We start from the raw sequence: 15,859 nt of genomic DNA on the forward strand, positions 1-15,859 counted from the left end.
ATAAAAGAACGAACTGTTAAGTATACACTTTTTTGCTTCATTCATTAACGAGGGTCTCGTTCAGACTGACTTGGTGCCCTTAGGAAGTATAGACAGTTTTCCGCAGCACTGAACGGGTGCGGCCATAGAGTTTCCTAAAGTTAACTAGAGGGGACTCTGTCGCTGCGATCGTTCAGCGACCATGGGAATGATGGGTAGTACACACATTTGCCTAGTCTTCGTACTTGCGGATGGCGAATCGTACTTGCCGCTTCGTTTATTGCTGTGTTTCGGTTTTGTTTTGAAACCCTTTTCAACTTCATGACCTGATTTGGAAACATAAACCTAAAAAAAATAATGTGGTGAAGCGCAACCGCTGAACATTCGCTGATTTTTGTTTAATGAAAAAACAGCTCCAAGCCACACGAATTCACACGGAGCCAAAAGCAGGCCAGAAGTATGAAGATTAGACAAATGTGTGTACTACCCATCATTCCCATGCTCGCTGAAGCGCCGTGTGTTGCAACTCCCATAGACACTAGCGCCAGAGTTCTGTCTAGTGTATATTAGGAAACTCTATGGGGGCTGCCACGTTCCAACACGTGATCTAATGGCCTTCTCCTTTCCACTTCCCGTTCACCGTCGCCGAAGGCCGGGCGATTCGCCGCCGCTTCCGAATTGAAGGCCACCAAAGCGGGCGCCGCGGTTAGGGTTAGATGTTGACATGGCAGACAGTGCGGTGAGCGCCGGTGTTTCACACACTCCCACGTCGTCACCCGGCAGCGCACCGGGCTCGGCAAACTGCTAACAAGACAGGCAGGCAGGCAGGCAAAGAAATTTATTGGGTCCTGAGAAACGCTGCTCCTTTAGAGCAACGTCGCGCGCCGCTCCCACGTAAGAACGGGGAGGCCTAGCCTCACCGCCGCATCGTGGGCTCTCTGGACAGCCCGTAGTTGTGGTAGCAATTCTGAACTTCGTAAGGCAGAGTTCCAGTCTTCTTCTGTGAGCCGACTTGGGCCCCGTAACGAGGGGCACTGCCAGAGCATATGTGCTAAGTCATTAACCTCACCACAATCAGGACAAGTAGAGTCAAAAGCTTCTAAGGAGACTATGCCGAGGAAAAATAAGCTTGAATAGGACCCGGTCTGGAGCATTCTAAACGTGATGGCCTGAGGTCTTGACAACTTGTTGGGTGAAGGAGAAAATGACCGCCTACTCAACTGGTAGTGTTTAGCCACTTCGCTGAATGTAAGTAAAGCGTCCCTGAACATCTCACTGCCAACCTGCGTACCTACGTCCTCCCCAGCGCGGAGGGTTAGTGCGCGCGCCCGGGAGTGAGCAGTGTCATTTAGGTTTACTTGAGAGTCCAGTAGTAGTTCGAGATGGGCAGGAAACCAGGTAATGGTATGTGGAGAAAGTGTCCTATTTTCAAGTAGTTTAAATACTTCAGTACAGATGGAACCAGAGGCGAAAGCCATGACCGCTTACCATGAGTCGGTGAAGATTTGCGATCTACTGTCATCCCAAAGGGCAAGGGCTACAGCCAACTGTTCGACTCTTGAGGGAGTTGAGCCCCTAACTGACGCAGCATGGATAATAGAACCCATATGATTGATGGAAATAACAGAAGACTTATCTGAGCGACCATACTGAGCGGCATCGACAAAACACACTGAATGAGGATCGTTCCTGATGTTCTTCAGAAGTGTGATGGCCCTAGCCCGGCGCCTTCCTACGTTGGGCTGAGGATGGACGTTTCGCGGGAACGGAGAGACCTGAATGGCAGTACACTGTTCATTCGGTAGTTGAAGACGGTGATCCTCTACGAGCGCTTCATTGAGGCCTAGTATGGACAGAATCTTACTACCAGCCGGCGTTGACGACAGGCGCATTAGCTGTGCAGTCTCTTGGGCTTCAATGATCTCATCTAGGGTGTTATGAACTCCTAGCTGCATAAGCCGTTCAGTGCTTGTTCGCACGAGAATGCCCAACACCCTCTTTACGCTTTTTCTAATCAGAGTTTCCAGCTTCTTCTTTTCGAATCCATACCAAGAGTGCATGGCAGCAACGTACGTTATGTGACTCATGAGGAATGCATGAAAGAGCCTCAGTAGATTGTCCTCTCTGAGTCCCCCCCCTTCTGTTCGAAACTTTATTAACCAACCTGATCATGTTCTCGGTCTTGGCTAACGAGACGTATTTTCTTGCTACGCTCGCCCGCGCCTGCTTAGTCCGCGCCGCCCGTTTCTCGCCGTAGGCTGCAGGGCAACGTCCACCACACGCCACATCGTGGCTATCTCGGCTGCGCCACGGAACACCTTTATTAGGCTGACTAAAATATTAGGGTGGAGAAGGTCGTGGTTTTTAAGTGTGGTGGCGCTTCTAGTGTTGCTTAAAAAATACTAGCTGCGGTAAACGGGTGCTGCCACGTTCGAACACGTGTTCTAATGGCCTCCTTTCCACTTCTTCACCGTCGCCGATGTGTGTTCGTCACACCGTACTACTGTACCATAGATAAACATACCTACATATAGAGCGGACTCTCCCGTAGGGCCCTGCGACCCAGCTACTGTGCTGCTTTCAGTGCCACGAGTGGTTGGTCAGACCCGTTAATGCCTTCAGCATAAATAAAACAAGAAATAAAACAAGAAAACAAGGAACACTGGGATTTGGATTCGTACCCTCATGCTCCAAAAGCGAGTGCCTTGACCGCTAGGCTACTCATCCACGCCTCCGCGAAGGGAATGCATGTACAGCACATCTAAACCACATGAATGTGCCTCTGAGCAAAAAAAATGGAGAAAAACAACACTTTCCAGTAATATTTCACTCTTTTATGTTGTGATGCAACAAATGTCTTCATCAGGACACGATGTAGAGAGCACATAGAAAATTGCACAATTTCATAAAATTTCTTCTTTGCAAAAAATTGATCCCAAAGTTGAGCAATAATTGTCCTCCTGAAGAGGCTATTACAGGTCTTAAAAAGGGAGTAAAAGTGAGGTGGGTACGCGATCTATCGGTGGGTCAGACCCTTTCTTGCTGGGCCGCGAATATATGCTCCACTCTCTATGTAGTATATTCATAGAGAAATGAAAAAAAGGTTAAGAGTGGACACTCCCATAGACCCCAGCGGCCCAATCGACCCTAGCACACCTGGTGGTTGGTGAGAGCAAGTAGTGTGCGCTTCCTGTTTCGGTTTCACTGGCGCAAATTTTGAATTACATTGCGTAACCGACGTTTGGCTATGACGAAAGTTCATGATTTCAGACCACTTTTCATCGCCCAAATGGATTGTTTTTGTAGGTAATTTTGATTTAGAGATTCCCTGTTTTGTTTTGTTCAGTGCTTCGTGCGAATTGGTCGTGACGTAGTTTTTATTTCGATTAAGTTATAATAAAAAGAGATGCAGGTAATGATAATTCACTACGGTTTTATTCATCGCGCTTGTGTTTTTCTTTTGGAACAAGTGATCAATGTATATATCAGTCAAAGAGACAGAGTATCCACAATGTTTTATTCAAAGGCAAGGTAGAGTCTGAGAATATAAAAAGCACAATATGACAAAGGTAGACAACAAATGCATCTCGCCTTACAAATAAATTGTAACAAATATTGTAACAAATACAGAGAGAACACAGACAACGCACAAATCGCTAGAGTTGGCAGAAGCTGAGAAGCTGGTGAAGTATGACACACCGGGCCAGTGGGTAAGTAAGGATCTATGGCAAAAACACAGCGCACAATGCTCATAAAGAAGGAAGAAGTGATATATACAAAGCAATGAAGTCGCGAATCACGCCTGGGGTTAACCGAAATAATGCATAGAAAAAAAAGAGCGCACAGAAACCACACGACACAATATGGCAGAAAGGCAAAGGTGCAGTGTGCTGGCTGTGCTTAAGAACAGCTAGCCCAAAATGAAAAAAGCAGACTTGATGCCTGCTTGTCCTCAGAAAGATAGGGCTTTGCAGCTTGCTCACTACGTGAAAGACAAACTTTATGCTACAACACTGGCAGGTCTTGTGGCTCTTCTTATGCGTCGCCTTCATCAAAAACTTAAGATTCCAAGTTATTTGCGTCTGGGTGTTGCTGTGACGCTTGCGACCTAAAATAGATTGTAGTGATCCCTTATCCAGAATTGTGGAACTTAATTGGTGCTGCGAGAGCGGTATTACAGGGCTAATAAATAGCAGAAGGAAACCACTTTGGCTCGTTATTTTTCACAAAGGCTCTACATCGTACGTTATCACTCACAAGCTATATAAAAATAAAATGGCAGCGTCCGCAGCCTCATCAATGCTACAAGTTTGGGTATTCTTTTGAAAATTTTGATGGGCGAGATGAGGAGGTTGATGAGAAGCTAAAAAAGCCCCGCCGCGGTGGTCTAGTGGCTAAGGTACTCGGCTGCTGACCCGCAGGTCGCGGGTTCGATTCCCGGCTACGGCGGCTGCATTTCCGATGGAGGTGGAAATGTTGTAGGCCCGTGTGCTCAGATTTGGGTGCACGTTAAAGAACCCCAGGTGGTCGAAATTTCCGGAGCCCTCCACTACGGCGTCTCTCATAATCATATGGTGGTTTTGGGACGTTAAACCCCACAAATCAATCAATGAGAAGCTGAAATACGAAAAGCGTGATAACGTGAACCGTGCCCACTTCATACTGTGTTCCTTACCCACTCGAAAACATTTCAACAAGCGGTTTTGTTATCAATATATTACTTGAGCTGGAGAGATAAAGCATACACAGTGACCAAGCGACCCACAGTAAAGTGTACAGTTCGCCCGCATTCGCTACAAAAATACAGACAGGATACCCAACATTCTTTTTAAGGTTATGCAAATCACTGTGGCACATTAATTTGTGGCACATTTGTGCTCACTTTGCCAAGTATGCTCAAAGCAGCTTTGGAATGTAGGTTCGTTCTGCTAAACTCGCGAGTTAGCCTGCTTTCAAGACATTCGATCAAATGATAGAATGACACCGCCGGGTACAGAAGCCCACCCAAGTCCCATTCCTTGGAGGCATCTGCTGGTACTTCTCCTGAAACACTGTCCTTCGGCACAAGGCAGGCATCCCTGCATGCTGTACAATTAGTCGACAGGATGCGCTTCCTGGCCACGTATCCAGCAATGTAGTACACCAAGCGAGGGTCGCTTCTTTTTTCCACATAGTCTGCATGGTCCACAGCAACTTCAACAGCATCCATGGTGACTACATCATCGTGCTTTTCATTTTCCACCAGTGCCTCTTCCGCAGAAAGAAGGGAATCCAGAAGTCCCGGAGACAGGCTTCCACCTCTAGGGCTCTTCGCAAGGCTGTAAAAGCTCAAGCACCTGTAAGTGTCGAAATTATAGGAAGAAATTCAGTCAAAACAGTCAAATTTACAATCAAATATACAAAAGTATACCTGATGATAACGATGAATTGAGCAGGGGTCGGGTGATCATTTGCACCGCTTGCCTGCCGCACTATCCCAAATGAGCGTTCAAGGCAGTCCTGGCTCAGATGCGACGTCATCAGGTACTTGTAGCCGACGGTTTCGGTCAAGTATTTCAGAAGGGCCTTTGTGGAATGAATCGTAACACGTAGACCTTCCGATGTACTTCTGCTGAGGAAGCCAACACCCTTTTCAAAGGCCTCCCATTTGTCCAGGAAGTCCAGCATTGCATCTAGTGCAGCTTCTTTCGCACTGTTTGGCCTATAACAGTACAAGGTAGCGCACGTAAATTCATGTGCCTGTGATAAAGAACCCAGGGGACAGCATCGTACATACCTTAGTGCCTCAGCTGGAAACCTTGACGTCATTGTTTCAATGAGCTTCATCATCATACAAACAAAGGTCCTCGTAGGCTCCAAGTTGGGATACAGATATTCAATCTTCTCCTTGTAGAAGTCCATGGCATGCAATACATAAACACTGAAGACGTAAAATGCCAAACTCACCCTCATCTTCTCAAACCCATTCGGGTATATATGGGACCGCGTCAGTTTTGGTGCGACTCTCAGGGCAACTGTGCTGCTGTCAATCTTCCAGGTAATTGCTACATGATCCCAGTGGACCTGCAACATAGTGGATAATTTTTACGTGAACTTGACGCCCCCAGTGTAAAAAGATTATTTTCATTCATACCCGGCCTATATGCGTATTGAAGCCACATTTCATCATGGCGTTCCACACGCACTTTGCGAGATGTGGAAAATCCGATAGAAAGTGCAGAAATCTGTCCTTGTCACACGGGTGCACCACCTTACACCGCACGCCTTTACAGCTTCCGTAAATGCCCATGTTGTGCCACATTGCACGATTCCAAGCTGCTCCATCACAGCAGATGTAATCGGTGTGAAGTCCAGCCTGCTCGCAAAGAATTGTGGCCTCCAAAATGATCTTGGTCAGCACTGCAGCCTTCACATTCCCTTTCGATGCAAACACACCTGTAGAAAGCATGACGAAAGTAACAATCAATAAAGAGAATGACAAAATTGATGAGTGCTAGTTACCTATAATCTGGGTCCATTTTCCAACAAATGGTTGAAACATTACTACAAGGCCATGGTCGGCCTTTGTGTGCTTGTCCTTCTTCTCAGTAAACTGCCCTAAATCGACAAAGCCTTCGATGTCCATCGATGACTTCAGGTCAAGATGCGTGGAAAGCTTCATCTCGTCCACCACCAAGCCACCATGTCGTTGCATGTTGTCAAGTTCTTTCACCTTTTCCTTTATGCAGTGTTGCGAAAGGCGGACCGATCCCGCCGAAGCCACCACTGTTGCGAAAGACGGCGACGCCAACACGGCCTCGAAGGCGCCACTGCTTTCAACTCCGCCGGGAAGGTCACCAGCCGTTTGGTAGCGTATGTTTCTCAGCTCGCGACTGCTTCTGCGCAGAACTGATAAGACGAGCGGACGAGACGACGGTGAGTTAAACAAGGTTTATGTACAGCATATATACAGAGGCGTTACAATTTCGGCACTGGGGCCGACAGAGACTCGAAGAGCCGAGCTCTCCTCTCTAACACATAGATCAGCCTTTCGCCTAAGACCGCTGACTCACACACATGTCGGCTCTCCGACATGGGGACTCCTCTCTCGTAGGACTGCCGATCGCGACGCGCCGCAGGGCTTCTTTTATTTACACCGGGTCCAACCAAAATGTCCAATCAGAAGCGCCGCTGGTCGTCAGGGCGGACTCCTCCAATGTGGTTGCCGCGCCATGCGTCAGACCACCAGACACGAGGACGCCGGCTCGCTGTCACGTGCGCAGCTGACTCAATGCACGTGGGCCAGAGGGGCGCCGCGCGTGTTCACGCCGTCGAGGTGATCGCGCCAGGCGGACTGCGGGCTGGCCTTGACCCAGATTGCCTTTTTCAGAGGCACGGACGTTTGACGAGGACTCGCTGGCATAACAGCACCCCCGCCGCCAGACAATGCACCGGAAAGACGAGCTGCTTCCACGGGGCTCAGATGTCAGGTGCGCTCGTTCGCCAGGTCCCTCCAGGTTCGCCTCCAGGGCCATGGGGAGAATACAGCTCCAGACTGTTCCGGGAACCCGTCCCATTTTTGACGACGGATCCCAGCTCCACTGGCTTGTCGCCACAACTTGTCAACCAGCTTCACTCGTCTCTTCTGACCATCTTCGGTTTCAGCACTTGTCGATGGTTCTGCAACTTGCTAAGAACGGTTCGACAACAGACAACACACGACACACGCAAGTGCCTTCGGTCACCCGACAGAACACCAGACAAAGTATAGTACAACATATACCTATCTACGTGTCTATCGGAATTTTGTTCCCTCTACATCAAGAGGCACATGTGGGACACAAGACTCTTAAAATGACAACTCAATTTTTTTTTCCCACGTACAACAACGTAACGAATTAGCATACCACAAAGTTGGCCCCTTGAGATCACTCTGAACGAGAGCGCTCAGCCCAGGTCGTGATGAGGTCAAAATTTTGCCCCGAATCGCCAGCGAGAAACCGAAAGGTTGAGAAGTTACTAGCTGGAACGCACTGCTCAATGCACCTGCATTAGCGTTTACCTTTCCTTTATTTTTATTTTTTTGATAGCGAACGTCAAAGTTGCGCTGTGAAGCAACATGCTCCACTTCAGTAACCGGCCACTTTTAGGCGACGATACCTATGCGGCACCAAGAGCGGCTCACACTTTCGACGTTGCACAGGGGAACAACGATACGGCTTGCTACGGATTGACTCCTCACCGCTGAGCTCGATATCGTGTTCGATCACCCTCGTGTTTCCGGGGCGGTCCGAAAACACGTCTTCAAACTCGGAACCAATCTTTCTCAGGTCCGCTTTCTCAGGTCCTCCGTCACTTAAGCTAGGCTCTAGGTTCAGCTGTTCCCAGATTACTTTCGATCTCCTTTCGATTACCTCACTAGAACTAAAAATTTCTGCTTCCTCTTCCTCTGAAGCACTTAAGAGTAAATTTACGACTGCTTTCAAGTTACTGTGATAAATTTTGTTCGGCCGCCTTCCTAATTTCTCTTCACAATTGGTATCAGAAAGCTTCGATACTACTTTTGCGGGCCCTTCCCAATCAACCTCAAGCTTGTTCCTCTTGGACGGCTGCAGCAGCGTTACCTGATTATCAACTTCAAAAGCACTCTTCTTCACCGATTCCTCGTAGTGCTCCTTCGACAGCACTTTTGCCGCGTTTTTCTGGCTGTCCACTAGCGCTTCAATCTGGCTTTCCACTAGCGTTTCAACCTGGCTTTCCACTAGCGCTTCAATCTGGCTTTCCACTAGCGTTTCAACCTGGCTTTCCACTAGCGCTTCAATCGAGAGGTCCTCACGCTGCTCTCGAATGAGCGTCTCTCGATCAACTCTCGGCAGCTCGCTCCAACTTTCCGCTACAGGCGAGAGCGTTGCAGCCCCCTCGCTCTGATTCAATGGCGCCATGTCGTCTCCCCCAACGCATACCGCGCCGGCCGCTTCCGCGACGGGCCGCTCGCGTGACTGCTCACATGACTCACGCGGAAAATTTCCTCTCTGAGGTTCCGTCGACCCGCCGACAAGGTCACTTGAGCGTTCACCGCATTGAACCAGATCAAGCTCCTGCGAAAGCTTTCGCGCTTGCGATCGCGTGAGGGCCATGCACGCTAAGTTGGGGAAGAACGATTTGCCCTGCTCTTTGAGAAGCTGCTCTGAGTTGTTGGAGAAAAGATATGGAAAACGATCATTTAGCGCGGCAGACACAGCTGCTTCGGTGCGAAGCTTACCGAACGGGCCTTCAATGACAACCGTGGCGATTGGTAAGCGAACACTCTGCACCTCGGCGACTTGCCTGATCCACGCGCATTCTCCTGTGAAGTCATCCGGAGACACCAATGAAGGATGGACAACGTCCATGGTTGCCGCTGAGTCTCTAAGTGCTCGGCACGTTTTCTCATTGACCCTAATTTCTTGGAGATACGGCTCCAACAACCGCATGTTTTTTTCTGATTCTCGGATTGTTGCGAAGGCAAATTTTTCCTGACAGTTTCTCGCGATGTGTCCTTCCTTTTTGCAGTTGTAGCAGATTAGCGGCTTCCGTTTGTTTTCCGATTCAAATGCTTGTGTGGTAGAAACCTCACTCGATTTCTCCGCTTCTGTTTGCCCTTCCCCTACACTGTCCTTCGTAAGAGACGGGTCCTTCTTGAAATTACGGTGCGGAGCGGGTCTCCGTTGATCAGGTTTCTTTGAAAAGCCCTCTTTTCTCTCATTCTTTTCAACGCGCACTGCCCTGCTGTGCAACTTTCGACGAGTATAATACTCCTCAGCTAACTCTGCTGCCTTGTTTAGCTGTACTTCACCAAGTCTGTCCTGCAGCCAAAGCCTGACATTATCCTCGATGCAGCGGTAGAATTGCTCCAATGCAACGCATTCCACCACTTTATCGCGGTCGTCATAAACACCTTCGCCCTTGAGCCATTCAATTAAATCGGCTTTAAGACGAAACGCAAAGTCAACGTGTGACTCATTCCCCTTTTCAGCATACCGGAACCTTTGCCTGAAAGCCTCGGGTGACAACTTATAACGTCTCAAGAGCACTTCCTTAACCTCGTCATAGCTCTCAAACGCTTCCCTAGACAAGCAAGTTAATGCGTCGGACACTTCGCCGGGAAGAAGAGCTAACAGGTTCTGCGCCCAAAGAGGCCGCTCCAAAGCGTTTCGCTCACAGACGTGTTCAAACTTGACGAGATACTTCGCCATGTCCTCGCCTACTACGAACGGTGGCAGTTGGTCCCGAATTCTAAAACCGCTGACCTGAACTGTTGGAGAAGCTACGCTAGGCGCCTGCGAACACTGTAGGATTGCCAATTCTAGTCGTTTCAACTCGAGACGCTCCTGTCTCTCGGCCTCCTCGCGACGTTCGCGCCTTTCAGCTTCTTCGCGCCTTTCAGCTTCTTCGCGAGCTTCTACTTCTCGCCTTTCAGCCTCCTCACGGCGTGCTTTAATATCCACCCAGGCCTCATCGACTTCCTCAGCCGACACTCCCTCATCCTTCATGATCTCAAGGATCGCTTGCTTTCGTTTCGCACGGCCCAAAGTAATGCCGAGTTCCTCACAAATTTCGATGAGTTCCTTCACTTTAAGGTTCTCCATCGTTCACACTAGCCTCTTGCTGTGTGCCCCTGTTAAAAATCTACTTGCCGTACCCACTATAAGCCTACTAGCAAGACGCGCAAGCAATTTTTCACACTTCCGTGTTTACCCCCTCCGCATTAACTTTGGTTTCAAAGCGCTTCGACTTGGCTTGAAACGATCAAAGCTCACTTCAATGCTTCACACAGCCCTTCTCTAAACTACTACAACCTGAGCTAGAGTAGTCTGGTGAACTGAGGGGAAAACATCGGGCACTCACCGCATCGATGTCGCTGACGCCGGCCGATCCCACCGCTGCCACCACTGTTGCGAAAGGCGGACCGATCCCGCCGAAGCCACCACTGTTGCGAAAGACGGCGACGCCAACACGGCCTCGAAGGCGCCACTGCTTTCAACTCCGCCGGGAAGGTCACCAGCCGTTTGGTAGCGTATGTTTCTCAGCTCGCGACTGCTTCTGCGCAGAGCTGATAAGACGAGCGGACGAGACGACGGTGAGTTAAACAAGGTTTATGTACAGCATATATACAGAGGCGTTACAATTTCGGCACTGGGGCCGACAGAGACTCGAAGAGCCGAGCTCTCCTCTCTAACACATAGATCAGCCTTTCGCCTAAGACCGCTGACTCACACACATGTCGGCTCTCCGACATGGGGACTCCTCTCTCGTAGGACTGCCGATCGCGACGCGCCGCAGGGCTTCTTTTATTTACACCGGGTCCAACCAAAATGTCCAATCAGAAGCGCCGCTGGTCGTCAGGGCGGACTCCTCCAATGTGGTTGCCGCGCCATGCGTCAGACCACCAGACACGAGGACGCCGGCTCGCTGTCACGTGCGCAGCTGACTCAATGCACGTGGGCCAGAGGGGCGCCGCGCGTGTTCACGCCGTCGAGGTGATCGCGCCAGGCGGACTGCGGGCTGGCCTTGACCCAGATTGCCTTTTTCAGAGGCACGGACGTTTGACGAGGACTCGCTGGCATAACAGCAGTCAAGGAGCTTGCGGTTGAAACCATATGATGGTTTGAATGCCTGAAAGTGTAAAAGAGAACTTTAGTAGCTTATGCATTAAATTAAGACCGAAATAACACGAACCTTTATACATTTCTGCAGGCAAGCACGGCCAGGCAGTGTTAGGATTTGGTGGCACCTTAAGTGCTCGTATAAACGAGGACTCTTCATTCGAAGAATAATGCACTCAAGAAGCCATTCCTTACAGTATTTGAACCCACGGAGGGACCGTCGTTTGGCGGCTTGAAAGCAGGTTCGTACAGCATTCTGCTGTTTCTTGGGAAGCTCACAGATCTAGAAAAGGAAGAAATTCCATTTGGCAGAGTGTCGCGTATAGATAAGCAAGCAGAAAGAACAGGCAGTACCTTTTTTTCAAGGACAGATGCCTCTATTGCGGAATTTTTTTCTTTGAGCCTTTCGAGGTTGCTGCACAGGACCTGTACCTTCTTGCATCTGCGTCTCAAAGTACGCACAGCATGTTGGAGTCTCTTTTTTAAAGTGTTCAGTACCGGCCGTCGTGCTTTATTCTTTAGTCGTAGACGGCGCATCAATGCAATTCTCCTGACTGTTTTGCAAGCAGAGCATTGTTGGAAAGAATGAGTGGATAGCTCTGAAAAAAAACATTACACACCATTACAAGTACTCGCTACCCTATAGTGCCCATAAAATGATTCTTTAACCCAATATAATTAATAGCATACCCAGTGAAACAGATCCATTGCAGGCATTGGCATAGAGACTTCCCCCTGTCGATTTCGTCACATTAGACAGGTCCACCTGATGGAACTCTTGCATCCTGCCAACACCACAACAAACTGCAAGATTTGCTGTGTAGAAAAGAGCTTCCTGGGCCTCTTCCTCCGACCGAATGTCGCGTTGACAGTGCAAGAAGCTCGAGAGGAAGATGCTGCATTTCACAGACATGTTCTCTTCCTGCAATTCGAACAAAGCAATTTTGCGAAAAACAGGTGGAATATCGCTGGTCACATATTCGGCTGTTTGATAGGAAACTGCACGTTTGTTCCTGAATGTTTGCGTACACCAGTGTTCTGATGGGTGTCTCAAGTTAAAAATGAAGTGCTTGGCAAGTCCATCTGTAGTAGTTTCCTCCACATCCGCTGTTGTTGCATCTTCCCGCAAAGATGCTTCCGAGTCCGTGCACGCTTTCTTCGAAGGTACATAATTCTGTGAACTGCTAGCCACCATGGAATTGCTTCCTCGCCTCTTTCTTTCCTTTGGTAACGTTTTAGAAATGTACTTGTGCAAGTTTGGAGACAGCGTCGGTACTGCATCGTCTCTTAGTAGCGGAACGTCGCGCGGTATTGAGACTTCAACGCCGTTTACAATGTGCCGGAACTCCCTTTGGATGAACCTGCCGAGAAACATAAAAGGTGGTATGAATGAGCGATTCGAAGGACTGCCACCGTCAGAATGCAACACGTGCAGTAAGCAGCGATGCTACTTCTGTTGTAAAGCATTGCTTGTAGTTGTACTACTTGTTTTGAAAGCGGTATAACGTACGCCAGCATGCTATCTATTACACTTACCTTTCGTCAAAATGCTTTGCGCAAACAGCGGAATTCTCTTGAAGCGGTTTGTCAGCCCTAGGAATGGCGCGTGCCCACTTCAAGAACAGTTCTTGGCAAGTCGGAGCACGGAAAAGGGACACTTTTTCCGAACAAGATCTGTAGCCGGAATCGCACCCTGGCACGAAGCACCAACGCTGAGTTTTTTTCTTTGAGGTAGACGGCATCTTTGCCAGCACACAGCACTCGTGAATCAACAGCACACGCCAACAAATCGCAGCGAAATACACAACGACAAACCGCCGCCCAGGCCTATCTCCGCGGAAACGCTGGCACGCTGGCGGCGCCTCAGACGGTAGCGCTATGTTGTGCCCTAGCGGCAATCACGCGAAAGAGGACCACCCTCTCCCATGGCTGGCTGCCGCGCTAAGCCAACACCACCTAGAAGACTTTTCTAGGTGGTGTTGGCTAAGCACACCTCCCCCTTCTAGCCACCCTAGCCAGGTTTCGCGGTCGTTGTTGTTGTTATTGTTTCCCTGTGCAAATGGCTCGTACCCAAAGAAGGGGATTGGCCGATTATAAGGTGAATTTGCCCTAAACTTTCAGCATTGCGTCAATCCTACAAATTTTTCTTGTAACTTAATTTTGATTTGAAATACCGACATCAAGTTTGCAGAAAAAAAAGAAGAAAATTAGTGAGACAGCAATTTGGCAAGAAAATCGTTCAGTCGCAGTGATGTATTCTTGAACGGCGAATAAAACATCCATTTATTTCATTTGGAGCCTCTACAACATTTCATTTGGAGCCTCTACACTGGGCTGAAACCCAGTGTAGAGGCTCGAAATGAAAGAAGATCAGGTTGTGATAGTTGCAAGCCCAGTCTTTGAAGAGGTGGTGCTAGTATGCTTTGCCTGAATAAATCGAAACGGCGACAATGTAATAAAAAATGACTGATCGGTCGCGGAGTTAGAGTGCCTAGAATATAGAGTGCCTAGAATATGCGGAGTGTTCTTTCTTGTCTTTTTCTTTCTCTAAGAGTACAGTGTCTAGAAATATACTGGCTAGTGTGCTGAGCGCGGGTTAGGAGATGGCCCCGCAGCTGATGACTGCCGGCAGCGCCCGCATGGTGCGCTGCTGTGCGAGTGGGTGCATTTGCGTTCAATTGCGCTCCGCAAGCGCCGCGAAGCGTGCAGGAGGCCGAGCCGCGCGACGCCAACTATTATTTTGCTGCATTTTCGGAGTGTTTTTTTTTACATAATGCTTTATTGTATAAGAACTACTCTATTGCTTTCGCAGTACTGGCGTTTTGCAATACCAAAATGAAGATTATTTCGTGGCACACATTTCGCCATCTGCTACTTGCCCGCAAAAAAAAAAAATGGAGACGCAGATCCCACGTAACTTGGGAATCAATGCTACGCAAGGTGACTCTGTTGTAATTTTATATTAGGTGAAACATTATGAAGTGGCGCTAAATATATGCAAGAAATTGGATAGTGAACACTGGAACCAGCATTGGCGTTTCACGAACATTCGGCTCTTCTTGCAAAGTATTTCGAAGACCCTAAGTTAAGGGGGTGATCGTGAGGGCACCCGGACGTAGGCGATTCGATAGATAGATAGATAGATAGATAGATAGATAGATAGATAGATAGATAGATAGATAGATAGATAGATAGATAGATAGATAGATAGATAGATAGATAGATAGATAGATAGATAGATAGATAGATAGATAGATAGATAGATAGATAGATAGATAGATAGATAGATAGATAGATACTCAAAGTGGTTGCAGTACGCAAAGAAATTTATTTTAAAACCCATTGACAGTATAACCACCAGAGTTATTTTTTAAAATGTTCTTTGTTCTTGAGAGCAAGAATTATCACAGAAGACCCTAAAACCTTTACCTCTTAGCCTGCATGCCATTAGGATTCGAGTGAAAACAAAGAATGATAACATGCCAATGAATAGTCTGACACTCACCGCATATGATACTCAAAACGTTGTTGTAAAGGGAGTCCGACGTTGACATGGGAGAAAAACTGTGTGAATGAAATTCGAAAGGGTATTTTCAATTTTTTAGATAAATAATATTTGAAATTTCGCCTAAACGGCGACTTCATTCCCGACACCGTTCACCCTAATCCGAAAAGTATTTCGATGGAGTCACTCTCAGAATGCTTTTCTCACACGACAGCCTTCGGATTCAGCCTTTTGTCTGCCCAGGAACTTCCAGGAACTTTTTATCTGGATTACCAGGCTTCAAAGCTTTTTTTTTTTTCGTGCTGCTCCTCAGGTGAATAGCAGAACCTATAAAAACATATTTTGTGCATTAGTCAAGTATGAAATGATGCGAGAACAAGACTTTTGAAAGCCAGGGTGAGAAAGACACAATGTAGGCTTCACTTACAGAATTTTAATTGAGTTTAATAGACCCTTGTGGTTACTCAGGGTCCGCCAGCTCGACATTTCGCTTTTGTTGTTTAGGTGCCGGTTCTTGGTCGCAAATGTTTCTCACCTTTCGTTTCACCGCCTTTTTGGTACAAGATGTGTCGGATAATCTTCGAAGACCGTAGGGGCAGCATCGGGCTTCAGACGTGGCTTGTCTCGGGCGATTTCGTTGACGACACCGTTCACCGTAGTCTGAAAATATCGTTCGATGTAGCCACTCTCAAAATGTCTTTCACACACGACAGCCTTCGGCGTCAGTCTCCTGTCTGCCCTCTTGATTTTG

Source organism: Rhipicephalus microplus, chromosome X (genome assembly GCF_043290135.1).
Source record: "Rhipicephalus microplus isolate Deutch F79 chromosome X, USDA_Rmic, whole genome shotgun sequence".
Taxonomy (NCBI): Eukaryota; Metazoa; Arthropoda; class Arachnida; order Ixodida; family Ixodidae; genus Rhipicephalus; species Rhipicephalus microplus.